A 17,922-nucleotide genomic window follows, 5' to 3' on the forward strand; every position below is an offset into this window, starting at 1 on the left:
AGTTTCCTGCTGCTGCTACACAGCCTGTGTGCACCCATTCCCCCCACCGCAGCCCCTTGCCAACCCCTTCCCCTGCAAAGGTGCCTGTTCTGGGAGCATTTCAGTGCCTTTGCTCTCCCTCAAGGTGCAGGCACCAGCCTCCCAACTGCGTAGTCCCACCAGCCCACCACGGCTCTGCGAGCATCAGGCCCTGAGCAGAGCCACCGCGCTCGGAGCTGCTCGTTCTGGTGCTTCCTCATCCACGGGAGACATTTGCATTAAAGGTGATCTCTAAAGAAGCCAATGTATGCATTCTTTGTCTCATGGTTGGGCTTTCTTTGGTGATGGGAGAGCTCTGCAGGAAGGAGACTGACCTGATGGCTCCTTGCAAGCTGTCCCACCACTAACCCAGGAGAAGGGCCCTACCCAAAGCTGCTCTGGTGCAAGCAAGTGGCCACCAAGGTATCTTGCATTCCATTTGCTGGGTGGGTTTATTTCAGTTCGTTTTTTTGCATGCAAAAGGCTTCTGGGTTGACTGTGAGATGGGTGGGTTGTGTTCAAGGAAGACATGGTCTCTCAAGCTCCCTGAGTGCCTTAGCAGGCATTTGGTTCAGACCAGAGCCAAGAACCAAGCTCAGGAGATGCTCTGAGGCATCTCTGCTCAGTTTGTCTGTCCCCATACCTCTCCTATCTCCTGCCTCCAAGGCAGAAAGAACACTTTGAGGACCATGGCTTAGACCTCTCCTAAATGTAATGGGAAAAGATCTTGTGCTTGGATGAGCAGCTTGGCTTTCAGCTCTTAAAGTGTCCAGAGAAGTCAGAGGGGTTGAATTAGGGAAGGCGAAGGGGCAGATGTGGCTTATCAGGTTGCTCTGCAGGTTGTGCTTTTGACAAGTGGGTGCCTCTTTGGAAGGTCGAAGGAAGTGTGAAGCGAGCGATAGTGATGGCTGCCTTTGCCAGCCCATTGTCTGGTGGAGGCAAGGAGGAGGGAGGCAGGGTTTTTTTTTTTAGCCAGGGGAAGCACTTGAGGTTGAATTGCTGTCAGCCAAGCTGCCAGAAACCCCCCAGGAGCGTCCTGGTGGATGGTCTCCACCCACACTGTGGTGCACAGCTTGATTTTCAGGGTGATTTAAGCTGAAATAAAACTCCCAGTCTTCTAGGAGATGCCATTCAGATCCAGACTTTGCCTCCTGGCTGGTAAATAACATGCTGGACCCAAAAGCAAGGTCTAAGGAGCTTTCTGACTATGTACATCATGTCCCTGAAGCAGAGGCTTAGCTAGTTTGACAGCCTGGAAATGTTCAGGGAAACACTGTTAGCTCAGGCACTGTCCTTGTCCCCAACAGAGAGAAAACTTTCCCGGTGATCAACAGAGCTTCATTACACTCAGTGGAATCTGTGGAGTCTCCTTCTCTTGAGACTTTCAAAACCCACCTGGACTCAATGCTGGGCAACCTGCTCTGGGTGACCCTGCTTTATCAGGGGGGTTGGACTGGATGATCTTCAGAGGTCCTTTCCAACCCCTCACCATTCTGTGATTCTGTAATCAAAATCTCAAGGGGCAAAGAAGCAAAGGAGAACATAAACATGACTCTGGTGGGAAGAGTTGAGTCTCCGAGGGGCAAAAGTTCAGTGGCACATGAAGGTGTCTGTGGTCTTTGCGAATGATGAACCCTTGTAGAACCTGGGGGTGAAGGGTGGGCTGTGGATGGTCTATCTGCAGGATGGAAACCCATCGGAGACCCACCACCACATGCCCTCCAGGAGCCCCCCATTTCCTTGTCAGACCTGTTGGGGAATCAAGTTGTGGGGGAGAGGAGGCTGGGGAAAAAAAGGGAAAGCTGATGAGAGGAAGAGACAACAAGGTTAAAAGATTGGGGTAAATCTCATGGGTGGCTTCCTGCTGTTCTGCAGCCAGCAGAAATCGTTGGGCAGAGCTTTCCAAGAGGAAATCAGTGAAGGGTTTTGCTGAAATTCTTGTGTTTCTTTTTTTTTTTTTTTTTTTTTTTTAACTTCCAATGTCATTACAAAGTGGAAACCAAACCTGCTTTTGAGTGCGTGGTTGACTGGTGAGCAGTCCTGTCAGGTGCATACATCCATTATATATATCTGCTTCCATCCTCTGTATATATAATGTTTGTGTGGGTGAGTATTTAATCCAGGCAGAACTAAGTCATGCTTTTGGTTTTGGTTTTGGTTTGGTTTTATTGTTGCTGTTCTTTTTGTTTGTTTGTTTTGTTTTTATTTCCTAACTAATATAACTTGACTAAAAAAAGAGTTGCTGCAGTGGGTTTGCAGAATAAAGCACTTTGAATCTCAGAATTGTTTGTGTTTTGGTTTATTTTCCTTTGATTTTTTTTTTTTCTTAGCACAGTCCGGTTTGCTATAATATTATTTTATACACAAATTTGTTTTTTGTTTTTTTTATTCTGTCTTTATAAACGATGATAATTACTATTTTTGTTATAATTCAAAATAGATATTTAGTACAAAGGTTGAGGTTTTTTTGCTGTTAAATATTTGTTATTTAGTAAAATATGATTTTTTTCCCCCCCTCCTCTCCTCTTCCCTCCCCTTTATTGTAAACATTGTCTGGAAAAAAAAATATTAATATGTTTTATCACAGTTGGTTTTAATATTAAAAAAAAAAAAGAAAAAGAAAAAAGCACTTGTGGGTTTTTTTTTGTTTTGTTATGAAATCAGTGCTGTGTGAAGCTGTGTTTCAGTCATGTGGTTTTTAATATGTATATAATATTCTGTGTCACCTATTAAAATGAATGTTGTGTATTTTGTGATCTTTAAAAGCAAACAAACAAACAAAAAATAATAATAATAATCCATGTGGCTATTTTATAGACTTCCATAATAAAAAAGAGTTGGATCTCCAAATGTTTTGTTTCATATCCGTCTGCATCTCCTCTCCAAAGGTTTGTGGCTTCCTGGTTTAGTGTCTAAGGGTAAAAATTCCATCCTGGGAACTGGGCCATCCTATGAGTGGGATTTTTGCACCCAGCTGGGGACACATCAGTCTCTATGGCCAAAGTGAGGCCTTACTGGCTGGCACGGATTGATGTATCCAAAGGGCGGTGTCAAGAGGAGGGAGTCAGACTCTTCTCACGGGTGCACAGTGACAGGACAAGGGCAATGAGCACAAACTGGAACCCAGGAGGTTCCATCTGAATGTGAGGAAAAGCTTCTTTGCTGCGAGGGTGCTGGAGCCCTGGAGCAGGCTGCCCAGAGAGGTTGTGGAGTCTCTCTTTCTGGAAAGATTCCAAACCCACCTGGACATTGTGATCCTGGGCAAGCTGCTGTGGGTGCCCTGCTTTAGCAGAGGAGTTGGACTGGCTGATCCCTAGAGAGGTGCCTTCCAACTTCCACCATTCTGTGATTCTGTTTCAGGTTGTTGCATTATATCTCTTCTGCTTGGGCAAGTTGGGCTGAGGGGATCATTGCATGTTCTTTCTGTTCAGAATTATTCTATGATTCCTTCAAAACTGAGTTTGATTTGCCAACTGCTCCACTTTCCTCTGTTTCTCCTGCTGGGTTCTAAACCATTTCTGATTTTGTACAGATAACCTCCATGTGGAGGTCACCGTGGATCAATCTGATTTAGCCCACCACCAAAGATGCAAAGATGTGCATGTGTCTTTCATGGGCCATGCATGGGACAGCACCTCCTGCCTGTCAGGGTTTGCCTGTTTTGCTGAGCTGCTTAGTGCCTCGGTTTCCTCTTTGCCCTGTGGAATAGCCCAGCAGGTCCAGCTCATATGCAGGGCATGAAGCACATCTTGGGAAGGGCAAAGTGCTTTATCTCCATGACTGGTTATTGCCTCCTGATCTCTCAGGAAGGGTTTGCTGGGGGTTCTTTTAGGGCTACCTGAGGAGTGAAGTGAGGCAAACTGGCACCGAAGTGGCTGGAATGGTTGTAGATTTATTGATTACATCATGCAGATCGCTGTGATTATACAATTGGTCTCGAGGCAGGAGAAGTGATTACCTACTCTGTGCCAGGGAGAGAAGAATAAAGAGAAAGAAAGGAGTGGGGAGAGAAATGAGATAAGACCAGAAGCAAGAGGAGAAAAGTATCACCAGAACTCAGAGTTCCAGTATTGTCCTGCCTGCTCAGTGTCCTCTTGGTGGTAGGTACACCTCAACAGTTTGTGGTGCTGCCTTTTATTCCCAAATTCCCCTTCACTCCCTGCCTAGGGCTGGTTGGTAGAGGTGGTCCCATGGCAGGGTGGATCACCCACAAGACAGCAGTGCCCCCAGGATTCCAGGTGACCTCTGCTTCACCTTTCTTTGTGCAGGCTCAGTTGTGAAGGTGGCAGTGACTGCCCTGAGTTGGCACAGGTGTAGGCACCCAAGCGGTGCCTGAACCACAATGTCCTGTTCCAGACTGTCACGGTTGCTTGAATAGAAAGAAAGGGGAGCAGAGAAGCAGCCTGGGTGAGACAAACCTCCATGGCAAGGCAGCTTCCACACTGGTGATTCCTTGGCAGCAGTGGTATCAAGTGCTCCCTCTCTTGCCTTGTGTGAAGTGGATCAACACTGCTTGACTCTGCAAGTTAGCAGTGGAATTCAAATGTTGTGACCCTGAACTCATTAATGAATTTGAAATCCAAGAGGCCTATTTTGGTCAGTTTTAAGATCATAGTAATGGGAAGGGACTGGTAAACCAGGTTTGAAGCCCTTCCAGACCTGCTCCATCCCTTTTTTAAACTTATTTTTTGCTTTGCCCTCTTTCCTGTTTTGTTTTTCTTGTGGGAAAAGGAACAAGTTGTTTGGGTTCCCTGGGCCAGCCTCTTCTGAGACATCATGTTGGTTTTCAGGAGGATGATAGGGTTCTGAAGAAAGGTTTTGTTACCATTTGGGCAAAGCCTGCTCCTGAAAGAGCTGCTGTCACAGCAAATTAGCAAGAAGGTTTTATTCCATTGAGCAAACAGGGGCAGACAGGGAAAATCATCTCTGCCAACTTTCACAGACCCCTAGATCCATCATGTTTATGACTGGGAAGGGATGTTAGATCATCCTGTCTCATCTCCTGAATAGGGGCCTTAAATTTCATCCTTCTACCTGCAGGTCCTGCCATGTGGAAGCAAGCAAAAGCACGTCCTCCAGCAGAGCTCCCATCTTGAAGAGATCAGGCAGCTGAGAACCCTCCGCTTCCCTCCACGGCTGGCCTGGTTAATCACCCTCACTGTGTATTTCCACTTGTAATTTGTCTGACTCAGCTATTAACTCTTCTTCTGCCTTTCACCACCAGCTTTAAGAGTCCTTTAGGCCCCAGGCTTGGCTCCTTGTGAAGATCCTTATGTGATGAATGAAACCAGCCCTTGGTCTTTGTTTTTTTTTGATAAGCTAGGAGCAATTTCTCGAGCTCATGAAGCCTCTTGCTGCTTCATTTCTCTGTATGTTTTCCTCACAATCATTTGGTAATGTGCTTATCCATCTTGGTGGAGAAATCACCAAGGAGAGCTCATCTTCCTCATAAATGTCTGCCTTCACACATCCCTCTCAATTTTTCCCTTTATTTCACAGCTATGATGGAAGGCATCATCAGGTAACTTGGCCCCTTTGGACTTAAATCTTTGGTGGGGTGGCTGGGCAAAAAAAGATCCATTATGTTCATGAACTCCAGCTTGCTCCTTGTGCTCCCTTGCTCATACTGTAATTTATACTTCTTCCAGGCTTTTAAGATAGCTGAGATGTTTTTATTTTGATGTTATGGGAGAAGGTGGATTTGGCAAGAGTGGGTTGTTTATCCCCAGGTCATCAGAAGAGTGGAAAGATGGCAAGAGACTGCTGGAAATCCATGAGAGGGTGGATGAGAAGATGATGGTGCACAGGGAGAACTACTAGGGTGATCCAGTACCTGAGCAGAAAAAAGTGCTTGACGACACTGGGGATTCTCACATCCATGGCATGTAACCTGAGGCAGCTGAACCAGGTAGGTGCCCCAGATCTTCTCCACCTGAAGATGGCTTCTGGATGCTCCCAGCAGGCAAGATGCCTATTGGTACCCCAGCTGCTGTTTGCTTGATGGTCTGTTTGTCTCCCCCAGCACCACACAGTTAGCCAGCAGTTTGTACAAACCCGTCAGAAATGGCTTTAAATCCCTATTGTTGACTGTAAATTTCTATTTTAGCCATTAGGAAAGTTCTGAAGCCTTATCCATGCTGAGGACCTTCTATGGTTCTTGGGAAGGGTTACAACAGGATAGATTAAATTCTGCTTGAACCAAACAATAGCTAAATGGCTTCTGTTGTGTTTGCACCCGAGGGTTACTTGGCCAAATGAAACATATGCACCAGGATTTAGCTTTTGGATGAACCCATGTCCATGTGGACATGGAAGGTGCTGAGTCCTGGCCACACATTCTCAGCTCTTCACATCAGAGATGGGGAAAGGAGCAGGCAGCAGGAGATGGTGGTGGCCAAACAGAGGAGTTCTGCAGCAGGACTGGTAACCAGGGCAGGTTCACACATCCAGGTGGTTTCTCTGTCTATTAAAAGAGAAAGGAGGGCAGAGATGCGATGTGGTCAGGCCTGTGGTGCAGACACCCAAACAGAGAGAACCTGCAGTGGTGTTTCCATGACCCCAAAATACCAGTCAATCTCTGCCAGCTGCCCAGTATGGAAGTGCCAGTTGTCCCTCCAGCATGACCCAAGGCATGGTCTCACTTCACTTTGTGGTTAGTTTACTGTCTGAGCGCAATCGTTGAGCTGGGGAAATATTCCAGGGCTGAAGTGTCATAGATTTGACCTCAAGTCCAGGATCTGTTGCTTCTGTGGGCAGCCCAGTCCCACTTCACCTTGGCTATGCAGAGATGAGCACTTTCACCTGCCATGCTCAGTGTTGGGATGAGACCCTCCCTGGGTACCTCCCTGTGATGGGAGGTGGTATTTTTATGTTGCTTCTGTGTGATGGTTTTTTGGAGCTGGTGCAAATCTGAACACAAGGGAGCAGGAACTGCCCAGCATGAGTGCAGGTGTGGCTGTGGGTACCTGTTGGTGCCATGGAGAGCACAGGTGTGCACGTGTTGGTGTGTGCTAGGGAGCACCCGAGGCTGAGCACGCTTGTGTGTCTGTCTGTTGAGTGTGCAGAGCTCTTTGGGGGGTTGTTGAATGAGACAAGGGCTATGTGTAGCCTAATCCTGATCACACCCATCCAAGATTTGCTGGGAGTTGGACTCTGATGCTTGACATCAGACTTTGGAGCTGGATGTCAGGCTCTGCTGCTGGACACTGGACTGCAGCACAGCACTTGGCTGTGCTCCCTTGCTGCCCTCTGCAGGCAACCACTCCTCGTCCATGGCTCCAGCAAGCAGATGCAGTCCATCCAGCAACAGCCAAGAAACAGCCTTGGCCTGGCTGTCCATGCTTTCCCCCCTCCCAGGACCCCAAAATAACCTTTGCAAACACAGCTAGAGTCCAAGATGCTGCTGGACCTCAGGGGATGAGGTGGCTAGTGCCAGCTGTGCCAGGGGGCACCCACATCCTCCCCCATCACGACTGCCTACCCATCTGGGCAGTTCTCTGGTGGCTTTGGCTGCAGTTGGTGCTGGAGGAGGACTTTGTAGGATGGAGAAATGTGAGTCAGCCCCAGGAGCCACACATGCTAGAGGCCACGCTTGGCAGGCATTCCCAGAGGAGGGCTACATGAGTGGTGGGTAAGCTTGGAGGGGTGCATTGGGTGTACCCACCCAGCTGCAAAGCTGCTCTCCAATGGGGAGAGCTAACAGAGAAACCCAGCTGACACTATCACTGTCACTGTTCTCTTTCTAAAGCTGAGGGAAATTGCTTTTGCATGCAGAGACTGGACACCTGTACTATAGCTGGACCTGAAGCTTCCTCTTTCCTCCCCTCTGTCCTTTCTCTGCTGGGTAAATCAAGGCTGCAGCCTGTTTGCAGGAGCTTCCTCCTGCTCCCACACCACAGACATGCATGAACCACCCTCACTCTTCCTCCAGGGTCTCTTCTGGCCCAAGATCCAAAGCTGGAAATTGGGGTGATAAGAGCTATCTATCCTTCAGCTTGATCCCAGCCCAGGTTGGGATGAGGGTATCTGTAAGTCTGTCTCTGACCTCGGAACCTGGACCTGTAGCTCCAGCATATTTATTAGTGCTGGTTTCAAAAGCTGTGACCTGATGGGATCCAGAAGAGCCCCAAACAAAACTCCTTGGGCAGATTGGATTCCGCATGCACCGAGCAAATCAAAACACGAAAAAAAGGAGGAAGAACTTGAAACCACCCCAGTTCTGCAACACTTCATTTTTCAGTTCCTGGGCAGGATTTGTATTTGGCATCTAATTAATCTCAAAACACAAAAAAGTGATGCAGTTTTGCAATTCCACAGTGCCCTTTACCTGGGAAGCTGGGAACACCTTGTTAGGGAAAAGGGCTTTGCAATTAGCAGGCGTGTCTAGATGGAAAAATTGAGCTGGGCTCTGTGATTCTGCCCAGGTTGCCCAGACAGTCAGGGGCAGAGGTGCGAACGAGGTGGTAAAGGCACTTTCCTGTTCCCAGAACATCCAAGTTAAAGGAAAAGCACCAAGCAGGATCACTGCTGAGCTTTCTGGGACCAAGCCCAGCTCCAGCCCTGTTTCCCGGAGCCCATACTCAACCTGACACTCCATAACTGTTGCAAAACTATACAGCAGCTGAGTAATGTGATAGTGGCTTAATTTGTGGTTGCAAATGGAGCTCCCTGCAGCTGATTGATGGTACCTTGCTCTGACCACCAGACCCCACAGTCTTTATAATGAGAACATAATCACAGAATCACAGAATGGTTTGGGTTGGATTTAAAGCTCATCTAGTCCAGCTTCCCTGCAGTCAGCAGGGACATCTTCAACTAGATCAGGTTGCTAAGAGCCCCATCCAACCTGACCTGGAATGTTGCCAGGGATGGGGCATCTACCATCTCCTTATGGCTAGAGCTTTAGGAGTTATGGTTTGGTCTCTGCCTTGTGTTCTTGCTTATGCTGCTCTTGGTTTGGGCCAAGGGGCAGACTGAATGTTTGGACATGTGTGGTTGTATTTGAGCCTCCAAGCTGAAGGCTGAGGAAGCCTGCACCTCCACACTTCTCAGGTCTCCTCAGTCATCCATTCCCTGAATAGCCTTGCAGTTAAATTTGAGGCTTTGCAATGTTCAGGCTGGTGCCAATGACTGATGCTGTGAATGGCTGCCTCTGCAGTAGAGGTATTAGAGCTCTGCTGCAAATCATGAAGATTCTGTGAAGCTGAGCACCTGGGTACTACAGTGAGATGTCACCACTGAGCAGATGTGGTGCTTCATGACAGGGTTTAGTGGTGGATTTTGCTGTGCTTAGTGCCTTGATGATCTTAGAAGTGTTTTCCAACTGACACAATTCTGTGTTTCTATGCTGTAGATGGGGCAGCAAATAAGAACCCAAAAATGAATAAGTCCTCCACCTACAAAAGAGTAGATAAAAACAGGAGAAAAGAGGGACAGCACAAGAAAAGGTCTCCTGGTGCCTGAAACACTGGATGTGCAGTGGTGGATCTGGAATGAAGTCTGGGCTTGGCACATGAAGCAGAGGAGGGAGCAGATGTGGTGGGAATCCTATGGGCAGTGCCTGCCCCGTGGCTTCCTGGTACCTTAGCACAGGTAAGAGGTCATTTGAGCTTTGGCAGCAGCTAAAGGGAGCACCAATTGGAACCAGATGTCAGGAAGTGCAAGGCACCACAAACGTGTGGAAGGGCCTCCCGGCCATGGCGGCGGAGCCCCTAACACTGGGGTCATTCACGAAGCAATTAGCTGGCATCCTGCGGTTTTGGCCTGTTAAAAACGGGAATCAAACTTCAGGAGCTAAGTGGGGCTGCAAGGAGCTTTCCCAGCACGATGGGAAGTGCTGGCACAGAGATTTAGAGCGAGCTCTGGATGGTAGGTGATGGGAGGTGGGATGAATGGACCTACCGTTGATGATGGAAAGACTCCCGTTGTGTTCAGAGGGCTTTGCCTCAGGCTGAGCGCCACTGCGCTGGGAAAAAAAGGACAAAGAGAGGCCAGGACCTCTACCTCTCCTTCAGCTTTCCTGCCAGTACACCCATCAGAGCTTCTAGGAGTTGTCCTCTGTGTTTCTCTCGGGGAGCTGCTGTCTGTTGAGGCAATAAGCCTAAGGTCATGGTAGGTCCATAGGTGCTCCAGGTCTTTAAATCAGGTCTGGGAGACTTTGTGAAGCATACGCCATAAATCATCTGAAAGTTACGGCTGAAGCAGGGATATCTGGACGAGTTGGGGTTTTTTTGCCTGGCTTTTGTAGGAGGTCAGGCTGTGAATTCTTCATGCTCTTGTGATTATGGTAATGCCCTTTGTTTTTCCCTTGTGATGCCACACGTTCCTCCAAGTCACATCAGCTTCTTCACATGGTGTGGAGAGGCTGTGAGGATGTATTGTAAAAGGACTTTTCCATTTGCTCTCATGCATAAATATTAGAGAGATGAGGAAAAGCAGTTCAAAGGCTGGAATTCTTGCTTGTGCTTCTACTCTAGAGAAATCGCCCTCAAAATCTCAGCAAACTCTTCTGCTAAATCAGTTTTGCAAGCTCAAGAGGGTCAAGTGGCTGTCTGCTTTTTGTGCCAGCACACACACACACACACACACTGCATCCCTCTGATGTAACTTGAGTTTTTCATACCCTTGATTTACTGCAGGAGGGGAAAGGCTGAGGTACAAAGTCATCCCACATCACCCGTGGAATAGAATTTACTCAGGTAAATATTTGGAGAGTCACCAGCTCCAGCTGCTGAACACTCTCCAGTAGAGAGATGCTGCTGTGGATCAGGAGAAAGACATCCCAGCCCCTTGGTAAGGGCTGAAAGCTGCTGCATGAAGTTTCTATCAGGTTGTTTCAGGGTTTGCAAGGTTGCTGCTCTACTGAGCTCAGTAAGCCACAGGATACAGCCAGGAGAGGTGGTCTTGAAATGAGTCATGATTTATTTGTGTGCTTGTGGCAGCCTTTTCTCTCAGGAACTATGCTGCTGAGTTGTATTCCACGAAGGGATGGTGGTATATTGTCCATCACAGCAACTAAAGGAGCAGCCAAAGCCTGGATTAGTATGTTTTAGGTATCCTCATATGAGGAGGCCCTTTCTCAGAGCAAGTGTCCCTGAGGCTTGACATGAGGAAGACATGTAAGATTTGATGTTGTGGCTGGGATCTGCAAGGTGAATGTTTGAAGCCAGATCAGATCCTTTCTCCCTGCTTGTTTTGTGATTCTACCCCCACTGGCTGGTTCAGCTGGCTGTCCTGGATGTGGCTTCTCACAACTTCTTATGGAGAAAATTAAGCCTATCCTAGCTGAACCCAGGACACATCCCTGGAGAGTGTCACAACTCAGAAGTGATGCTCCCCATCCACTGGCTGTTGGGATGGCATAGATGAGTGGGTCACACTAACACCTTGCTCTGAGATGGTTGGAGGTGAGAGGATTCCCAGCTGATGGGATACATTACACTGCTTTTACACTGTTGTTTATTGTTAGAGAAGAGCCAGAGAAGGCCACAAAAATGATCTGAGGGCTGGAACCCCTCAGGTTGAAGGCCAGGTTGAGAGAGTTGGGGTTGTGCAGCCTGGAGAAGAGAAGGCTCCAGGGAGACCTTCTGGTGGCCTTTCAGTGCTTGAAGGGCTGATCAGAAAGCTGGGGACAGACTTTTTAGCAGGGCCTGTTGTGGCAGGACAGGGGGTGATGGCTGGAAACTCAAAGGGGGAGATCTAGGCTGGAGAGAAGGAAGATGTTGTTCATGCTGAGGGTGGTGAGACACTGAACAGGTTGCCCAGTGGGCTGGTAGCTGCACCATGGCTGGACTCATTCCAGGTCAGGTTAGATGTGGTTCTTAGCAACCTGTTCTAGTTGCAGATGTGGATGGGGGTTGGGCTAGATGATCTTTAAAGGTCCCTTCCAAGCCAAAGTGTTTTATGATTGTGTGGTTATTGCATTTGTCCTCCCAGGACTCTGAAACTGAACTGCTCTCCCAGCATCTCTCTTTCCTTGAGGGCTGGAGGACTGCAGGCTTTCTACCAGGATGTTGCATGCTTGGAGCTGGAGGTCCCAAGCATTAGCAGAGAGCTCTGAATTTCTTCTGCTCTGCTGTTTGTGCAGCAAAGTCAGCACACTAAAAACAAGAGCAAAACATTACAGCAGAAGGACTGCAATGGAGGACTCCTGTCTGGATTGCTTCTCTTGGTTGTGAGAGCACACATGAAGGGCACAGGATGCTGCAGCACCTTGTGCAGTGATGAAGAGAGAGAGAAAGGTTCACACAGGCTGAAAACAAAAAGTAGATGCACTCATATTTTCCATGTAGGCAGGAGTCAGAGGAATGGGCTTGGTGGGGGATCTCTGGAGCAGGGGACACCCTTCACTACTCTTTGCTTCTTCTGGAACTCACTAAGTGAAAAACTCCAAAGGGCTATGGCTTTATAATCCAATCCTGCTCACTTAACAGGATTGGAATGACTTACTAACCCTTCTTATCTGGACAAAAATAACACCAAAACATTCTCTTTTCTCCTCCCCTTCCCAGGCCTCATGACTTTAAAAGGACTTGTGACAAGCCATGAGCCTTGAGAAAATAAACCATGATGAATTCCCATCTGCAGAGACAATTCTGAAGGTATGTGTCCCCTGCTCCCTAGAAAACCACAGTCATGGCCAGAACTGGAAGAGAAGCCATTCATTCAAGCCTGATTTCCCAAACTGTATCACAAGCAATGGTCTCACTTACTCTTAAATGTGCTCTGTGGGGATTCCTCTTCCCCTTGTGTGCCAGGTTAGCTCTGAATAGAGTTTGGAGTTGGCCAATGTCCACAGCACATGTGATGGGAAGGCAGAACATTGGGGCAAGCATGTAATCAAGGGGTGGCTGGGAAGAGGATAATCTAATCAGTGAGCTAATCACTCTCTAGAAATACCCAGCTCCTCCCTAATGTCCCACTGTGATAATCTTCAGAAAGGGACTTTAAAGCAGAAGACACTGCCTTACCTTTTTCCTTAAGCAGTGGCTTCTGAGTGCCAATGTTTTGTGTTTGAAAAAGGATGTTTTCTTTGTGGAGCCTGCCTTTAGGATTTCAGTGAGGGTATGTAGGCTGCAGAGCTTGCCCTGTTTGCTCCTTGTCCCTGCAGAGATGGCCTAAACAGCCCTCAGTGGTTTGGTGGTCATGAGTGTGTTAACTGATGAAGGTGAGAAGATTGGTTTCTACCTCAAGCAGGTTTGAGCTATAAGAGAACAAAGAAAATAGTAATTCAGGTGGAAATGTTTATCTGCTAGAGGGTAGGGAGGCTCTACAGAGGCATCTGGCCAGACTAGATCAATGGGCTGAGGCCAGTGGTAAAGTTCAAGAAGGTCAAGCACTGGGTCCTGCACTTGGCTCACAGCAACCCCATGAATGCTTCAGGCTTGGGGAAGAGTGGCTGGAAAATGCCAAGCAGAGAAAGCCCTGGGGGTGCTGGTTGACCATAGACTGAATATGAGCCACTATGTGCCCAGGTGGCCAAGAAGGCCAACAGCATCCTGGGTTGGATCAGCAACAGTGTGGCCAGCAAGACCAGGGCAGTGATTACCCCCTGTACTCAGCACTGGTGATGCCACACCTTGAATATTGGGCCCCTCAGTTTTGGGCCCCTCAGTCCAAGAGGGATATGGAGGTGCAGCAAAAAGCAACAAAGGAGGGCAACGAAGCTGGTGAAGGGTCTAGAACACAAGCCTTGTGAGGAGCAGCTGAGGGAACTGGGGCTGTCACTGTCTGGGCCAGGCTGCCCAGGACATTGGTGAAGTCCCCATCCCTGGAGGGGTTCAAGTCCATGTGGATGTGGTGCTGAAGGTTTAGTGGTGTCCTGACAGTGCTTGCTTAGTGGCTGGAGACGATGATCTTGAAGGTTGCTTCCAACTAAAATGATTCTATGATCTATGATCTTAAAGCAGAGACTTGACCCAGGTCTAGGTCCAGAAGAGAAATAATCTCTGCTTGATTCCTTGATATATGTGATTTTTCTGGACTCTGCTGTCTCAGCTGGCACTTTGTGGCTGTGGCTCCAGCCACTTCCTGACCATCAGAGTGGGAGGAGGGGCACTGGGTGCTTAGAAGCCACTGTTTGTCCTTGCACTGATCCCCACCAGACATGGCCTCGCTCCTCTGAATGGAAACGTGAGAGGATTTACACTGGGATATACCACTGGAAGGGAAGAGGTTACCAGAGGGCACTCTGTGTTCTATGTAAAGCTCTGTGGGTTGCCTGTAAAATATTGCGGTTTGAGCTGGTCAGAAGGAGGATCAGGGTTTGCATAAAGGAAATAGAAAGTTGTTTCCCTCCTGCACATCAGAAATCATCTCCTTGGTTTCATTGTAAATATTATCAGAGATGTGCAAAAATGTGCTCTTCTCACAGGATCCCAGCATGGTTGGGGGATGGAAGGGACTTCTGGGGATCAGCTAGTCCAATCCTCCTGCTAAAGCAGGGCACTCACAGCAGTTTTCCCAGGATCACAATGCCCAGGTGGGTTTGGAATCTCTCCAGAAAAGGAGACTCCACAACCTCTCTGGGCAGCCTGCTCTAGGACTCCAGCACCCTCACAGCAAAGATGTTCAAATTGAACCTCCTGGATTCCAGTTTGTGCCAGTTGACCCATGAAGTGTCTCTGGGCACCTCTGGAAAAAGTCTGGCCTCATCTTCTTGACACTCACCCTTTAGATTTGATCAGCGTTGCTCAGATCCCCTCTGGGGCTGCTCTTCTCCAGGCTCAACAGCCCCAGGGCTCTCAGCCTTTCCTCCTCACAGAGATGCTCCAGGCCCCTCTTTGTAGCCTCTGCCGGACTCTCTCCAGATGTTCCTTGTGTTTCTTAAACTGGGGAGCCCAGAACTGGACACAGTAATCAGATGTGGCTTCACTAGGGCAGAGTAGAGGGGCAGGAAGCCCTCTCTTGACCTGCTGGTCACACTTTTCTTCATGCACCCCAGGACACCATTGGCCTTCTGGCCACAAGAAGACCCATGTGATGTTTTGGATTCTGTTGTCATGGCTTGGAATTGTTAAACTTGTGCTGATTTTCGTGCATTCTCCTTTTGCACTTTGGAGTTTTATTCAGCCCTTGGTGACAAAATGAAGGTAGAAATAGATTTCTTGGAGTAATCACATTTTTGGTGAAGGCAGAGGGGAAGGACTGTTTTCATCTTTTTTTTTTTTTTTCCTTCAGTTAAAAATGATTTCTAATTCCAGTTTCACTAATGAAATTGTGGTGCCAGCTTGTATAGATGAGCAAAATGGGTGTTGATTCCCAACACCTCTTTCTGCAACACGCTTTTGCCTTTTCACTTGGAGCTGCCTCACCTTCATTGGCCTAAGCTGTCCAATAGTCTGCATGCATTTGATGAGCAGGACCAGATGCTCCTCTTCTGCCTGTTTGTGTGTGCACATAGCAAGCTTTGCATAAGGAGGCCCTGTGCTACTCCACCGAGGCTGAGCAGGGCGAGGGTAGGACCATGCAGGTATGAAGTTTGCTGGGAAATTCCCTTGCAATGGGTGGGGAGTGATGACACATGAGAAAGGATGGGGAGAAGAAAAGGTCATGGTATCAACCCCATGGCAAGATGAACCACCTACTGCTTAATGAGAGAGTTAGGACACATGGATGTTTTTTTCTCAGGCTACCTCAATCTGTTTCTAATCGTGGCCTAGGAAAGAATGGATGAGAAGCAGGAGGCATATATATTTTTATATACATACATATATATACACACACACATATAAATGTTTCTCATCTTTAGTAAGTGTCTGTGTCTATTTGTATTTACTGTAATTGCTCACAAAGACATCTTTGACACACTGTTATTTCTGGTGCTCCTTGGCAGCAAAAGGCTTTTTACCACCAACCTATTGATACCACATGGTGGGTAAGAGCACCTCCTGCTCTCCTTCCTTTCCTTATTTCAGAGTGCAAAGCACTGGGTCACCTCTTTTTGGCAGAAAAAAAAAAGAGTCCAAATGATCAGTGCAGCTGTAGAGCCCTCCTGGAATCACAGAATCATCAGAGTTGGATGGGACCTCAAGGATCCCATCCAAGCCAGTTCCAACCCCCCTGCCATGGTCAGGGACACCTCACACTACATCAGGTTGCTCAGAGCCACATCCAGCCTGGCCTTAAAAACCTCCAGGGATGAGGCTTCCACCACCAATCTGGGCAACCTGTGCCAGTGTCTCACCACCCTCATGGGGAAGAACTTCTTCCTAACATCCAATCTGAATCTCCCCACTTCTAGTTTTGCTCCATTCCCCCCAAGTCCTGTCATTCCCTGACACCCTAAAAAGTCCCTCCCCAGCTTTCTTGTAGCCCCCTTCAGATACTGGAAGGCCACAAGAAGGTCTCCTCGGAGCCTTCTCTTCTCCAGACTGAATAACCCCAACTCTCTCAGTCTGTCCTCATAGAAGAGGAGCTCCAGCCCTCTGATCACAGACAGGTTTGGATTTAAAGGTTATCTAGTCCAACCCTCTCTCCTGTAAGCAGATCAGGTACCCAGAGCCCTGTCCAGCCTGACCTTGAGTCTTCCCAGAAGCGTGGGTCCCTTGTTCCACCGAGGGTACGTGTGTGTACGTGCCTGCTCTGGACAGTTCCCATGGCAGAGCTTTCACAGCACTCTATTTATTTTGCAGGGTTCTCACTCAGGTCAACCACGATACTCTGAAGTGTGGTGGTTTGGACTTGGAGATGGATCATATGGTGTCCATTACTGGAGAGCACCACTTAAAAGCCAGCCTTGCCAAGACAGATCAGAACCTCTCATTATCTGACAGCTTTTCCCAAAGTCTGATGAAACTGGAGCCTTCTGGGAGAAGGCTTTTTCTGGTCAGTGTTCAGAAGTACCTGTAGGGTAGCGGATAAGGGACTGTACTGTGATGGGGAGCTTTGCTTATACAGGCTGTCCACTCAAGTTCTTTTTTAGCCATAGGACAAGAGAAAGTGGCCACAAGTTGTGCTGGGGAGTTTTAGGTCAGACATGAGGAATAATTTCTTCCCCAAGCCCTGGAACACGCTGCCCAAGGCAATGATAGAACCTCCACCTCTGGAGGCATTTAAAAGCCACATAGAAGGGGTGCTGAGGGATGTGGTATAGTGGTGACCTTGTAGTGCTGGGTTAACAGTTAAAGTTGGTGATCTCAGAAAGGTCTCTTCCAACCACAATGATTCTGTGGTTCTGTGATTCTCTTGGGGAGTCACTGTAAGTAAACCAAACTTTTAATGAGAGCTGGTGGCACCTTGGAGGAGCTTGCAGAGGGAAGATGTATGAAGTAGATTTACACAATCTGGTTTTCTTCCCTTAGGACTCTGTTGTGAGAAGCAGACCTGATCCAGAGCTCTGCTTTTGATGATGAGTTCTTGTGTGTGAGATACATCTAAGAGCTTTGCTGGAAGACCATTGCAAAGGACTTTTTCTTGGAGAAATGTGCTGAATTTATCAATGAAACCAAAATGCTGCCCTGGGTCAGGCTGAGATCCCTTTGGAGAAGAGCCAACAGAACTGGGGACTGGAAACCAGCCTGCAAAGTGACACTTGGGCAGCAGCTGTTGTGGAAGCTGCCTTGCCACAGAGGTTTGTCTCACCCAGGCTGCTTCTCTGCTCCCCTTTCTTTCTATTCAAGCAACCGTGACAGTCTGGAACAGGACATTGTGGTTCAGGCACCGCTTGGGTGCCTACACCTGTGCCAACTCAGGGCAGTCACTGCCACCTTCACAACTGAGCCTGCACAAAGAAAGGTGAAGCAGAGGTCACCTGGAATCCTGGGGGCACTGCTGTCATGTGGCCACTACAACACCATGTGCAGGTGCCCCCAAGAATGGCTCAGCTGAACTGGGGTCCCAATGTCTGTGATCTGCCCTGCTATGGGACCACGTCTGCCAACCAGTTCTAGGCAGGGAGTGAAGGAG

Source organism: Indicator indicator, chromosome 23, assembly GCF_027791375.1.
Source record: "Indicator indicator isolate 239-I01 chromosome 23, UM_Iind_1.1, whole genome shotgun sequence".
Lineage (NCBI taxonomy): Eukaryota > Metazoa > Chordata > Aves > Piciformes > Indicatoridae > Indicator > Indicator indicator.